This window comes from Pseudorca crassidens, chromosome 21 (assembly GCF_039906515.1).
Source record: "Pseudorca crassidens isolate mPseCra1 chromosome 21, mPseCra1.hap1, whole genome shotgun sequence".
Taxonomy (NCBI): domain Eukaryota; kingdom Metazoa; phylum Chordata; class Mammalia; order Artiodactyla; family Delphinidae; genus Pseudorca; species Pseudorca crassidens.
The window spans coordinates 33,603,715-33,619,133 of record NC_090316.1 but is presented as its reverse complement, the minus strand read 5'-3'; positions in this window follow the sequence as shown (position 1 = coordinate 33,619,133).

Genomic DNA, 15,419 nt, shown 5'->3' with positions numbered 1-15,419 from the left:
ACATAGGGCAAATGCTGACAGCCATAAAAGGATAAATCAACAGTAAAAAATAATAGTAGGGGACTTTAACACCCCACTTTTACCAACGGACAGATGATCCAAAATGAAAATAAATAAGGAAACACAAGCTTTAAATGACACATTAAACAAGATGGACTTAACTGATATTTAAAGGACATTCCATCCAAAAACAACAGAATACACTTTCTTCGCAAGTGCTCATGGAACATTCTCCAAGATAGATCATATCTTGGGTCACAAATCAAGCCTTGGTAAATTTAAGAAAACTGAAATTGAATCAAGTATCTTTTCCGACCACAATGCTAAGACACTAGATATCAATTACAAGAAAAAAAATCTGTTAAAAATACGAACACATGGAGGGTAAATACACTAGTAAACAACCAAGAGGTCACTGAAGAAATCAAAGCGGAAATCAAAAAATACCTAGAAATAGGGCTTCCCTGGTGGCGCAGTGGTTGAGAGTCCGCCTGCCGATGCGGAGGACACGGGTTTGTGCCCCGGTCCGGGAGGATCCCACATGCCGTGGAGCGGCTGGGCCCGTGAGCCATGGCCTCTGAGCCTGCGCGTCCGGAGCCTGTGCTCCACAACAGGAGAGGCCACAACAGTGAGAGCCCTATGTACCACAAAAAAAAAAAAAAAAGTACCTAGAAATAAATGACAATGAAAACACAACATCCCTAAATGACAATGAAAACACAACATCCCAAAACCTATGGAATGAAGCAAGTGCAGTTCTAAGTGGGAAGTTTATAGCAATACACTCCTACCTCAAAAAACAAGAAAAATCTAAAATAAACAACCTAACCATACACCTAAAGCAATTAGAGAACAAAAAACCCACAAAATTAGCCTAAGGAGAGAAATCATAAAGATCAGATCAGAAATAAATGAAAAAGAAATGAAAGGAACAATTGCAAAGATCAATAAAACTAAAAGCTGGTTCTTTAGAAAATAAACAAAGTTGATAAACCATTAGCCAGACTCATCAAGAAGAAAAGGGAGAAGACTCAAATCAACAGAATTAGAAATGAAAAAGGAGAAGTAACAATGGGCACTGCAGAAATACAAAGGATCATGAGAGATTACTACAAGCAACTATATGCCAATAAAGAGACAACCTGGAAGAAAAGGACAAATTCTTAGAAAAGCACAACCTTCCGAGACTAAACCAGGAAGAAATAGAAAATATAAACAGACCAATCACAAGCACTGAAATTGAAACTGTGATTAAAAATCTTCCAACAAACAAAAGCCCAGGACCAGATGGCTTCACAGGTGAACTCTATCAAACATTTAGAGAAGAGCTAACACCTATCCTTCTCAAACTCTTCCAAAACATGAGAGGGAGAAACACTCCCAAACTCATTCTACAAGGCCACCATCTCCCTGATACCAAAACCAGACAAAGATGTCACAAGAAAGAAAACTACAGGCCAATATCGCTGATGAACATAGATGCAAAAATTCTCAACAAAATACTAGCAAACAGAATCCAACAGCACATTAAAAGGATCATACACCATGATCAAGTGGGGTTTATCCCAGGAATGCAAGGATTCTTCCATATATGCAAATAAATCAATGTGATACACCATATTGACAAACTGAAGGAGAAAAACCATATGATCATCTCAGTAGATGCAGAAAAAGCTTTAGACAAAATTCAACACTGATTTATGATAAAAACCCTCCAGAATGGAGGCACAGAGGGAACTTACCTCAACATAACAAAGGCCATATATGACAAACCCACAGCCAGCATCATTCTCAATGGTGAAAAACTCAAACCATTTCCACTAAGATCAGGAACAAGACAAGGCTGCCCACTCTCACCATTATTCAACATAGTTTTGGAAGTTTTAGTCACAGCAATCAGAGAAGAAAAAGAAATAAAAGGAATACAAATTGGAAAAGAAGAAGTAAAACTGTGACTGCAGATGACATGACACTATACATAGAGAATCCTAAAGATGCCACCAGAAAACTGCTAGAGCTAATCAATGAATTTGGTAAAGTAGCAGGATACAAAATTAATGCACAGAAATCTCTTGCATTCTTATACACTAATGATGAAAAATCTGAAAGAGAAATTAAGAAAACACTCCCATTTACCATTGCAACAAAAAGAATAAAATACCTAACAATAAACCTACCCAAGGACAAAAAAGACCTGTATGCAGAAAACTATAAGACACTGATGAAAGAAGTTAAAGATGATACAAACAGCGGGAGAGATATACCATGTTCTTGGACTGGAAGAATCAACATTGTGAAAATCACTATACTACCCATAGCAATCTACAGATTCCATGCAATCCCTATCAAACTGCCAATGTCATTTTTCACAGAACTAGAACAAAATGTTTCACAATTTGTATGGAAACACAAAGGATCCCGAATAACCAAAGCAATCTTGAGAAAGAAACACTGAGCTGGAAGAATCAGGCGCCCTGCCTTCAGACTATACTACAAAGCTACGGTAATCAAGACAGTATGGTACCAACACAAAAATAGAAATATAGATCAATGGAACAGGATAGAAAGCCCAGAGATAAACCCACGTACATACGGTCACCTTACCTATGATAAAGGAGGCAAGAATATACAATGGAGAAAAGAAATCCTCTTCAATAAGTGGTGCTGGGAAAACTGGACAGCTACATGTAAAAGAATGAAATTAGAACACTCCCTAACACCATATACAAAAATAAACTAAAAATGAATTAAAGACCTAAATGTAAGGCCAGACACTATAATACTCTTAGCGGAAAACAGAGGCAGAACACTCTATGACATCAATCACAGCAAGATCCTTTTTGACCCACGTACTAGAGAAATGGAAAAAAAAACAAAAATAAACAAATGGGACCTAATGAAACTTAAAAGCTCTTGCACAGCAAAGGAAATCATAAACAAGATGAAAAGACAACACTCAGAATGGGAGAAAATATTTGCAAATGAAGCAACTGACAAAGGATTAATCTCCAAAATATACAGGCAGCTCATGCAGCTCAATAACAAAAAAAAAGGACAACCCAATCGAAAAATGGGCAGAAGACGTAAATAGACATTTCTCCAGAGAAGGTAGAGATTGCTAACGAACACATGAAAGGACACTTAACATCAGTAATCATTACAGAAATGCAAATCAAAAAGACATGAGGTATCACCTCACACCAGTCAGAATGGGCATCATCAAAATATCTACAAACAATAAATGCTGGAGAGGGTGTGGAGAAAAGGGAACCCTCTTGCACTGTTGGTGGGAATGTAAATTGATACAGCCACTATGGAGAACAGTATGGAAGTTCCTCAAAAAACTAAAAATAGAACTACCATAGGACCCAGCAATCCCACTACTGGGCATATACCCTGAGAAAACCATAATTCAAAAAGAGACATGTACCACAATGTTCATTGCAGCTCTATTTACAATAGCCAGGTCGTGGAAGCAACCTAAGTGTCCACTGACAGATGAATGGATAAAGAAGATGTGGCACATATATACAATGGAATATTACTTAGCCATAAAAGGAAACGAAATTGAGTTATTTGTAGTGAGATGGATGGACCTAGAGACTGTCATACAGAGTGAAGTAAATCAAAAAGGGGAAAAAAATACTGTATGCTAACACATATATATATGGAATATAAAAATAGTAATAATGATAATGGTTCTGATGAACCTAGGGGCAGGACAGGAGTAAAGACACAGACATAGAGAATGCACTTGAGGACACGGGGAGGGGGAAGGGTAAGCTGGGACAAAGAGAGATAGTGGCATGGACATATTTACACTACCAAATGTAAAATAGATAGCTAGTGGGAAGCAGCCGCATAGCACAGGGAGATCAGCTGGGTGCTTTGTGACCACCTAGAGGGGTGGGATGGGGGGGAAGACACAAAAGGGAGGGGATATGGGGATATATGTATACATATAGCTGATTCACTCTGTTATACAGCAGAAACTAACACAACACTGTGATGTAGTTATACTCCAATAAAGATGTTAATAAATAAAATGGTTCTCTTATGAGAAAACAATAAAATAAAATGAGGCATCAGCACACTATCTCTATTCAACTGTTCCCTTCAAAAGTGTCTTATAAAGATAAAAGTTGTATTTATGTTTAAAAGAAATAGTTTGATATTTAAGTTCTATTATCTTTTTTCTGCAGTTCGATACTGGTATAATTTCTGAGCCTCTCCATTTACAATATTTTTCTGCTGCCTTCACACATGGATGATAGATTATAGCAAAGTCTTATTCCATTCTCTTTTCACCCTTAAAATATCGAGTATATTGTTCCCTTAAGTGTTAATTGCTAAAAAGGTAAGTATTCTAACATTTGTTTCTTTGATAATTTTATTAATACACTGTATATGGCCTATACTAAAATTTCCTTTCTTCAAATTCCTTTATTATTTAAATAGTAGAGTTCATGCTAACCTGTACACCTTCTAGAAGAATTAAAATATAAAATTTATGTTGAGAGTTACTTCTTTTTTTACTACAGCATTTCTGGTTTGGTTATACTGTCCTTTCCAACAGAAACCTAAGCAGACATTCAAGTGTGTCAGAATGTTATTTGTCAACATGACAAATTCACATTTTTTGTTTATTAGATTCTTTAAAGCAGCTAGACTTTTGTTTGCATGTCCTTTTCACTGTCACCAATTTCATTTTTTTTTTTTTTTCCATCCTGTCATAGACCCCAAAGTCCAGTAAACCACACTGACGGGCACTGAAAGGGCACAGTGGTGAATTACATCACGTGGTGTGCTAACAACACAGGTCATGAGCTTTAAGTTGTAGAGCTAACAGCAGCCCTTTGTGGATCTTATACTTCCCGTTATAACTACGTATTTTATCTGGTCAAAGTGTCATACATCAGCCAACAACCATAATGAGAGGAAGGCTGACTTTTCTTCCTACATTACTCCGGGGTAATGGCTATTTTGTTTCACAAGAAAGGGAGTGTGAACCAGTGTACATCACTGGTTCAGTTTTCCAATTTAATCTCATTAACCTCCATGCTTCTGAAAGGTGATAAAACGCAGAGGTTAAGAGGATGGATTCTGGAATCAGATGTCAAACTTGCCTCAAAGTCTGTTTGTAAAATAGGGAGAATAACTACTTCACTGAGTCACTGTAAGGATAAAACAAACTACTATAGATAATACACAGTAGTGCCTATCGTGTCAAAACCCCATAGCAGTGTTAGCTGTCATTACTATTGGGTAAAAAATCTCTCCAAATCAGCCCAGTTCTTCATTCAGTGAACATATCATTGGTCATAGTTTTTAATTTGCTGTCACGTGTATCTCTTTGCAATTAGGAGAGACTTCCAGGATTGCTAACCAGACAAGGTTCTAAACCAGAATTCAAAGGATGCCTTTGGTTACTGCAAGTCAACTATCCTTTTACTTACATTTCATCAAGAAAATAGACAATCTTTGTGTTTGTTTTCTTAATGTAATTCACAAGGCTATGGTCACCTTACTGCGACTAGAGTGTAAACAACCTGATAGTAGGCGCTATGACTTATTCAAATTTTCACATGGATTTAATGCGGTCTGTGATGTAGCTTGTTACTTCAATTTTTCATTGAATAAAGGAATAGATTAATGAAAAAGTGATAGACAGAATCTGTGTAACTAATCAAGGCTCTATTTTCTTTCTTCGTACTCAAAAATTTTAATCTGAAATTGGTAAAGAATAGATTGAGAGGAAATACAATGAACTTGAATAAACTTGCTTAACTTTGGTAGACTCTAGAAGTAACAATAGCAAACATATGGATTTCACATCTCTTAAAATACACAAGGATTAAAATTAAAAGGAACAAAGTGCTTGGCAAACATGATCTTTAATTCAACAGATGGATGTCTTTTCTACTTTTGCTGATAAAAGAAATTTAACATAATGAAAATGTGTATTTTCTGCCTTAATTTTTGCATTTTCTTGCACTTCAGTAAGAAAACTTAAAACCCCTCCGGCCTCTTCAGGTGTTTCGACAGTAAAGATTTTATTTTAACGTTTTTTTTTTTCTTGGCAGACAAGACAGAACCTATCCAAGTATGTATTTTACTAGATTATAGAAATCTGCTAAATTTAAATAGGTTAATGATCATGAACTTATAGCAATGGCATTAAGTTACATGCCTACCAGCCACCAACATATTACTGATATACACATAGTTCACCGTATTTCAAAAGCTACTTGAGCATCTTTTATTGAAATTATGACTACATTTACTATTAGGATTCTATAGAATTAAAACGACAAAGTAATTTTGAATTTTCATTATCTGCTCTAAGAACATTAATTATTCTTGATATTTTCATATTAATTTGAATTCTATGAAAAACTGAATTTTTGAACTAAAATGTGGGCAGATACGAAAACAAGTATTTTTAAATATCTTGTGGGATGTATCTTCCAGCTTAGTCTTCATTGTCTGTTTCAAAATTGTTTTGTTTTCCAGGTTCCCCTTTTCATCAAAATAAGCATACTTCACTGAGAACCTAAATATATGATTTTTATTTGTCAAGTATATTTCTATTTAAAAAATCTGAATAAGACTCCATTTTGAAGTTATGTTGAATTACTGCAAATATTTAGTTACTGTTGACTAACCAGTAGATTAAAATGTGCTAAATTATATGAAAGAATTCACAGGTATTCATGCTATAAAATCATTTTCGAAGGTTATATTCCTTTTCAGTGCTCCATATTCAAACTCACTGATTTTTTTTTAAAAATCAAGTGTAACAAGATATCTATGCTACAAAAAAATTAAGAATTTAAACAAAATGGCTATAGTTAATATTAGCAATAGTACAGGAAACAATCAGATGGTAGGAATTTGCCATACTTCAATCTGTTTTGGAAATCAATTTAGCAGTATGTATTAGTAGCCTAAGACACTTGAGAATTTAGTAATCTGGGTTAAGATATATGTACCACCGGTAACAGTGTAAAGTGCCTGGGATTATCTACGTGTCTACAATATTATGATGGTTAAATTATACTAGTTTTATGATGGTATTAAAAAGTCATGTTTGTGTGTGTGAGAAGAGCTTTAAATGTTTATAGTCTTTGAATTATTCATCCTGCTAAAAGCCTACCTTAGCCATAATGACGTGTAGGCAAAGACTTATGTACAAGGATATTACAGCGTTAGGTAAAATATCTAAAGGAGATGTTTTAGATGCATGTATTCTGCTATTTAATGGAACAACCCAGTAATTTAAATCATGCTTTTAAAAGTCTTTAATACTTGGGGGGGAAAAAGGTTAATAAAAATGGTAAATGAAAATTCAAGGAGCAAAAGAGCACCTAGTTTTTTTTCACCAAATTTTGTAGGTAAGATACACAAATTATAAACACTCACAAAAAAGAAATGCAAATACTGTGAATACACCTTTTAGAAACTAAAGAAATTTACTTATGACCTGGCTGCATGTTTTTCCTTTATAATTATGTACATTTTTAAAATTTAACAGTGAATGTGAATATAATATTGTGGTATAAATAGCATTTGGATTAAATGCTAAGAACACTGAAAATGGCTCACGTATTTGATTAAAACTATATGAAGTATGTTTTGGGCAGATACTAAATTGCATGGAAATTATTAAGTTGTATCTCCAATGACTTTCTATTTTCTTCATTGTTTCTACATTTAGTAATTGGAATTTTTCTGTAAGCAACGTTTGCCCCTTTTCTCCCATTTATTCAGTTTCATCAGTATGGACTCATGGATATTAATTTTATTTGGGGGATTATAATCCATTACTATCACCATTTTGTTGGTGAAATTTTTCCAGCTTTGGGGCAGTTCCTGTGTCCTTTATAACGTGGCCCCATCCTTTTTCTTTTGTTTTTAGCACTTATTTACTTTCTGATATTGCAAGACGCTCCAGGTTTATCTTGCGTATTTCCTGCTCCAACCTCAGAACCAGCCATTTCTCCAAGGAGCATGGCTTCTTTTATTGTAGAATGGCATTTAAAAACCAAGATCTTGGTTTCTTATCATTACTGGAGCATCACTACTTCTGGGAACACTGTAGTAATAAGTTATGCAGGCAAGATGCAAAGACAAATGTTAAAATGCGGTCAAAACTTAACAGATTTTTGCATACCCCTAAAATATTCATTATTGTGATCATTTTAACATGTCCACAAATTTTTAATACCTCTCACCTCAAGAGATGGAATTTAACCACCACTATCCTCTCAAGTGTGGGCTGGACTTACCTTCCTTTTAGTAATTAGAGTATGGAAAAAGGAAAGAATAGTAACTTTCCACTGAGGAATCCTGGCAGACCCTCCTTTAAGCAAATAGTCCAGGTTAACTCACTGAAAGTAATAAAGTAAAAAATGTTGATAACACCCCAGTATGATGTGATAAAACCTCAAGGGTACTCTTCCATTAAATCTGTAACATCAGGTTAATCGTAACACATATGAGACAAACTCAAACTGAGGAATGTGGACAAAAAATATCTAACCAGCCGCCTTCAAAAGTGTCAAGGTCAGGAAAGGTGAAAGACCATCAAACTCTCCTAGATTGGAATAGACTGAGGAGACATGAAGACGAAGTGCAGTGTGGTATCCTGACTGGATCTGGGAACAGAAAAAGGGCGTTCGTGGGAAAACCAGTGGTATTCAAGTAACGTCAGGCAGTTTCGTAAATATTATCACACCATTGTTCACTTTATAGTTTTGATAAATGCATCACGGTTATATACAGTGAAACAATTAGAAGAAGCTCTGCAAATGATATATGGGAACTCTGTACTATCTGTGCAATGCTTCTGTAAGTCCAACATTTTGAAATAGAGTACAAAGTGCAAAGGTAGGACAGGGTTCGAAAATTCACATCTCTTAGTTAACACAGTGCCGTATAAAGGAAGGGCTGCCTGCATGTCTGTTTCATCCCATATCACAGAGCCTAGAACAAAACAGACGCTGGATAAATGGAGCCTTCAGTTATTAGTAATATTTTAGAGTAATGAGACAATGTTAAAAATGTAAATGGAAGTTATGTTCTCTTGGAAGTTGAAACTGGAAATTTACACGCAATATCATAGGCAGTATGGAATGATTGAAAACGTGTGGATAGACTGAAGTGCTTCTAGGGACACAAATGGGCATCATATATAGCGATGTTATCTAAAAAGAAATGCTCTTCAATTTATTTTTATGCAGCCCAACTTGGAGAAGGCAAAGAGACTAAATATTGTTTTATGGGAAGAGATGTCTTGCTTCAATACTGAATCATCCATCGTGTATGTCTCTGGGACCCGAGTCATGCCTTTGATTTCTCTTTTATCCCTCTGATGACTAGTTCAGCATTCTTTACATTGAAGGCTCTCAATAAGTCCTTGATGACTGAATGCTTTTTGCGATTCTTTCATCTTCACTCTGATTTATTGCACTCCTTTGAACCAACAACGAAGCACAGATGGGGAAATTGATGCAGCACTTCTGAAACCTGTTCAATTAGTTGTTCAACTATATTTTAAAAGGGAATGTGCATCTGTCAGAATGGGAGGAAGGAGAAAGTATTTTTCATTTTAAGAGCCTGTGTCCATTTGACTGATTCTAGTCAAATGGAAGAGGTTAGCAATGATTCTGACTTCAAACGTCAGGCCTCCCAACTCTTTCTGCTTAAAGCTGTGGAACACAAGCATTTTTCCTGCCTCAAAGAATTGCGGAACTTTATCTGTGCTTTTAAGAAGCATTCAGTGGTGGTGATTTGACACATTGGTCCCATAAACCTGACTAAATATATAGCACTTGGAAAATCGGGACAATTTAAGTGTTTCAGGTCTCATATAAAACAAGAAAGTTCATCTGGTTCTGATGAAATAGGCTGTGAAAATAATGTGCACTGAAGCAAAATTAAGACTCAATAGTTATTAACGTTTCAACTTTGTGTAGCATTGTCAAGGGAAGCTATAATTCTATTAAGTAACTACTTCAATCTGTTACAGAATTATTTAGCTTACAGCACTATGTTTAGAATAAATCTGAATTAACCTGCATATGAAAAAGTTTAGACTCAATTCTTCATTAAGCCAACTGACTACCCTCATTCTTCTAAGTCTCCAGCAGGTGACAGTGAAATTTTCATGGCTATACAAAGTACTTGGCGATGACTAAAATACCTGGGCTTCAGAAAAAAATTCAAATTTTAAAATGGACCTTGATAAAAAAAAATATATATCAAACCCAATTGGTGGTTGTACTTCTCTGTAATTAAGCCTAAAACGTAAACTTAAATGAACAGAACTGAAAACTTTGATGCAGAGGCAATACTCATACCCCAAAAAAGAAATTTTGTAGAAAAAAATCTCACTATCTTAAAAGACACAATGCAGTTAAGCAGATGTTTGGCAGCTAAGAACGTATAAGCAGAGAGGTAGATTTTCTAAGAGGAAAGCAGAGAATTATTAACACATTGGAACATTTCAATACAATACATATATTTATATTTAAAAAATAAAGGTGTTTCATCCGCATAAGAGACATCAGTGCAGAAAAAAATGGGCCAATCAATTCTATTTCCAAAACAACGTTTGCATCCTACAGGAACAGATTTGTCCGTATGGTACATGCTGAGATTAGATCTGCATCTCTCTCACCCTTTCCTTCTGCCTTAGCAGAAGAAAGTTCTTCTGCATGTGGAAAATCCCAGGGTTTTAACTGCTTTGGCCTCCTACTCAGGAATCAGGTCCAAACCTCTTTGCCATGAAGGCAACGATGCCTATGAACAGACGACTGTGCCTCCTGCTTCTGCTGTCTTTAGACTGTGTCAACAAGGAAGAGGGAGCTGGAGAAAGCTCAAAGAACACATTCTGCCTGGATATACTCCCTGCATGTAAACCCAGGCAAAATTGAAAGGTAGCTTAAATATCTTCCATTGAAAGACATCCAGAAACCTCTCATTGCTGACTCTCAAATAACATGCGTGTTACAGTTTAGTATAAAGCTAAAAACTACCACACCATTTGATTGGTCTTTCTGTGGTTAATTTTTTTAAAAAGCTTAATCAAAGTCCATATACTGAGCAATGGAACCCGCAGAACCATTTTGAATGGGTTCAGCCGTATCTCCTAGAAAGCAGACAGAGCATGAGATGGCAGAAAAAAATAAACCCCATCAAGTCTGGTAGTGCGGCCAAGCCATTGGTATCAAAGCCACACGCTGTGTGGTTTATTCAGTGAGGTCATGACCCTGCGGGGGGGTGAGGGATCACTGCAGGGCAGCTGAGCAGCTTAGAATGAACCGAAATGAAGCCACAGTGGCAGGGCTGTGCATGTGTTCGATAAACGTCCCCAAAGCACAGTGGGAACCAGGGACAAGCCCTGTTGACATGGAGCATTTCAGGGATAGAAGCTGAACTTAGATAAGGTAGCGTTCCCCCCTTGAGTGCTAGGGCTTTTGCCATACAATAAGGCAGCCTCCACATGCACTGACAAATCATTGGTGGCATGTGGAAGTCACTGTAGTTTAAGATATAGCATCCTAATAGCAATAATCGTCTTTTAAAAATAAGTGGCACAGTTACTCGGAACAAAAAATGAATCAAATAATGCCATTTGCAGCAACCTGGATGCAACTAGAGATTATCATATTAGATGAAGTCAGTCAGAAAGAAAAATACCATATGATATCCCTCAAATGTGGAATCTAAAATATGGCACAAAAGAACCTATCTACGAAACAGAAACAGACTCACATAGAGAACAGACTTATGGTTGCCAAGGGGGAGGGGTTGGGAGTGGGATGGCCTGTGAGGTTGGGGCCAGCAGGTGTAAGCGGTTACATATAGAATGGCTAAACAACAAGGTCCTACTTTATAGCACAGAGAACTGTACTCAGTATCCTATGATAAACCATAATGGAAAAGAATATATTAAAAAACTGAATGTACATATATGTATAACTGAATCACTTTGCTGTACAGCAGAAATTAACACGACATTGTAAATCAACTATACTTCAATTAAAAAAATCAAAAAAATAAGTTGGAAGGATGTAACATGTAGCACAGGGAATGCAGCCAATACTTTTTAACTTCACGTGGAATAGAACTAATAAAAATATAAAATTACCATGCTGTATCCTGAAACTAGTATAATATTGTAAGTCAACTATACTTCAATTTTTAAAAACGAATGAAAAATAAACAAAACTATACTGGGTAAAAGCTTCAGTGACCCCATAGAATTCAGCACATCAACTGGTTGGCATGAAGGCCTAATGGCTTTTACTGGTATTGACCTAGAACCCGGAGCATAGGATACACTTAGTACATAGATTCTGAGTTAATAGTTCTTTCATGAAATATACCAGACACTGAACTAACTCAGCCTCCGTGTAAATGTCATAATTGGCCGACTCTCTGGAGGTTTCAAAGCAAGGATGACTGGGCCGGGTAGACGGCTCCGGGTGACTGCCAGGGACCCGCCCTAAGACAAAGGTGAGTGAAACTTATCCCTGTCCACCGAAGTGGTGACGCTTTCGGTGTAAGCTCACTGCTACCAAACCCAAGCCTGTGCTTGCAGGACAGCATCTACATTCCTCCCCATGTCAGAAGCTCACAGCAGTTTTTAAACATGTATTCCACCCTATCCGCTGAGTGGAAAAAGAGAAATGGGAAAACTGCTGTAAGATATGATTTTAAAAAAATGTTGTACTCCTTGAATTTCGGTCACAGCCATTGTTCACAAATGCCATTTTTCCCGTGACAGCTCGAGGACTGATAATGACATCGGTAGGGGGGGCATGTTTCAGTCCCTGTTGGTTTAGCAAAAAAAACAGGAATTATGTTGAAGGCATATTTCTACTAGCGATTCCAAAAAGGAATATATGACTAACACAGGAGGGGAAAGTCATTATGAACTGAAGTTATAGATGTTCTAAATGGTGAACTACTGTGCTTGGAAGAATATGTTATAAGCCACTTGATGAAAAAAAGAGCAACTGGACTATAAAAATGAACAAATAAAAAAGAATATAAAAAGGCCAGGGTGAAGTAAGTAGTGAAAGGCTTTTAGTACCAAGACATTGACTGGAGTCCATTAAGAAGTAGAAATGAGATTGCAGGTGTATTTGCAGAGCTGGCCCTGTGCTGTATTCCAACTCAGTAATTCTACAGACATGGAGCAGATGAACACAATTTCTAGAAAAAATAAATGATCAAAAAGGCAGAAGAACGTAAGCATTAGTGATAATCACTGCTGAAAATAAGAAACTTTGGGGCTTTAAGTTCTTCCATAGGTGCTCAGTGGTATATATTCACAGATGAATTTCTGGGCAAAATAAAAGTGCATATAAAACGTGTTAGTGATAAGTAAGAGGGATCAACTTCTCCACATTAATGAAAACCACACAGCTTAATTATGGACAGTGTGCCTTGTTAAGTATCTATATGACCAGAGAAGAGAATGAGAAGTGAAGAAATAAACAGTAAAGCTAAAACTAGCTTAAGATTAAAGTAACATAATTCAAAGGCAACATGATAAGCATTGACAGTCACTTTAATTACCAAATAGCGAAAAGTAAGCAACAGCACGAGCTTGCAAGATTCTGTGTCTGTCTAGCGCTGCATAAATTATCCCTCAGTCTGTTTTGATCCACTAAATAATTTCTACACACATAAATCAGGAGTATCTCAATCACCTTGTTATAAGAACTAAATCTACACAGTATAGAGCAAACGGCCAAGACAAGTGGAGACTTGATATGGGAAGTTCTAAATTTATACTTATCGCGCCTCTAAATTTATACGTATCGCGCCACGTAAACATACAACCTAAATATTACAGTGAGAATGACATGCAAACACAGCTTCACAACAAATCCCCAAGCTCATGCTTCCACCTAGACTGTTGCTCTGAAGCCCCTCCTATATGGAAAACAAGGGCCATCTTTAGTCATCACATAACTCTCATCGGCCTAACTGCCCCAAACGTGGAAGACTGTTGAATGTCTTGTATAAACTCTCATGGGCAGCGCAATCTGACACTCCTGCACTTGTGCAGTGTCTGCAAAACGAGGCCTGAGGGACAGAGCCTGAAGGTAATAAAGTTCATCGCTTCTCCCAGTGGAGGGCTAGCATCTCAAATATTGATACATTTGGAAAGCAGAGGGACACAGAACACCGTCCACTCCTGTCTGCATATTTCTCTCCTCCAAAAGTAGCCAGCCACCCCTGCCAATTTCCTGGGTCAAATTCTAGGAAAAATTTACAATGTTTACAGTTGAGCTAGGAAAAAAAAAAATCCCTGGGGCGGGGGTGGGGGGGGTGGTGGTGGTGGTAAAGGCCATGAATGTACTTAGCATTGAGCCTTAGGCTCCAGTCATGGAGTCCAGAAGAAGTGGCAACTAGAAAGTCTGCAACGTAGAACTGGGAAGTGGTCTCTGTGGACTGCTGTTCACAGTGGCCCACATTCACATGTGGAACTACCCTCTATCAGAGTAAGCCCACGCCCTGTCAGTGACCGAACTCGTCCATGAGTTGACAGCGTTGGACAGGGCAGGGAGCCAACCACTTCTAGCGGACCTACTATGTGGTAGGCGGCGTACAGTCTACTAGGTGCACAGTATCTCTTTTCATCTTGTCAATAGCCATTAAGGCGGACAGCAGCTACTGCATCACGAAAAAGAAAGCTAGAGGAAGTTAACTGCTTCGTGCCCAATGCCAGGAAATAATCGCCCAGTCCGGATGAAATCTAGGTCTGTGTTATTCCCAGTCCCACGTTCCTTATGGCTGACTCGCCAGAAGGCTGCTTCCACCCAGCTTCTGCTAAACCACTGACACCCGTCCAACCTTGAAGGCCAGCGAGCACGTGCGTAGTTCCAGAGTATCCCCGGAGACAATGAGGAGAGACATGGCCCACAAGCAAACATGAGAGTGACCGTGGTTATGATTCTTCAATGTCCGGATTGAGCTCATAACTGTCAATTGAGAAATTTGAGAAGCGTCATTCCCTAAAATCTCAGACATGAGGGGAGAAAATTAGATGTTCAGTCTTCTGTGTTCTGAACAGAGCACCTGGACTAGGTAGATGCAGAGAACCTATCACCTCAGCTCGAAAGAATATCATTTTGGAATTTTCAGAATTTAAGAGAAACACCAAAGGAGGCTGGATAACTGTTAGCAAAAATCTTCTATAGAGCTCTGCATGCAAGATCGGCAAAGACTGGAAGGTGCCCAGTGCAACGTCAGTGCTGAGGAATGAATCTAAGATGTAAAGCTGTAGACCCATGGGCATCAGCAAGGCCAGGACTTGACACTGCAAAAGGGCATTGCATTATTGCGAAAATGTGTAATTTAGAAGGCGATTCTGAACATAGCTCTAGACTCTGGTGATT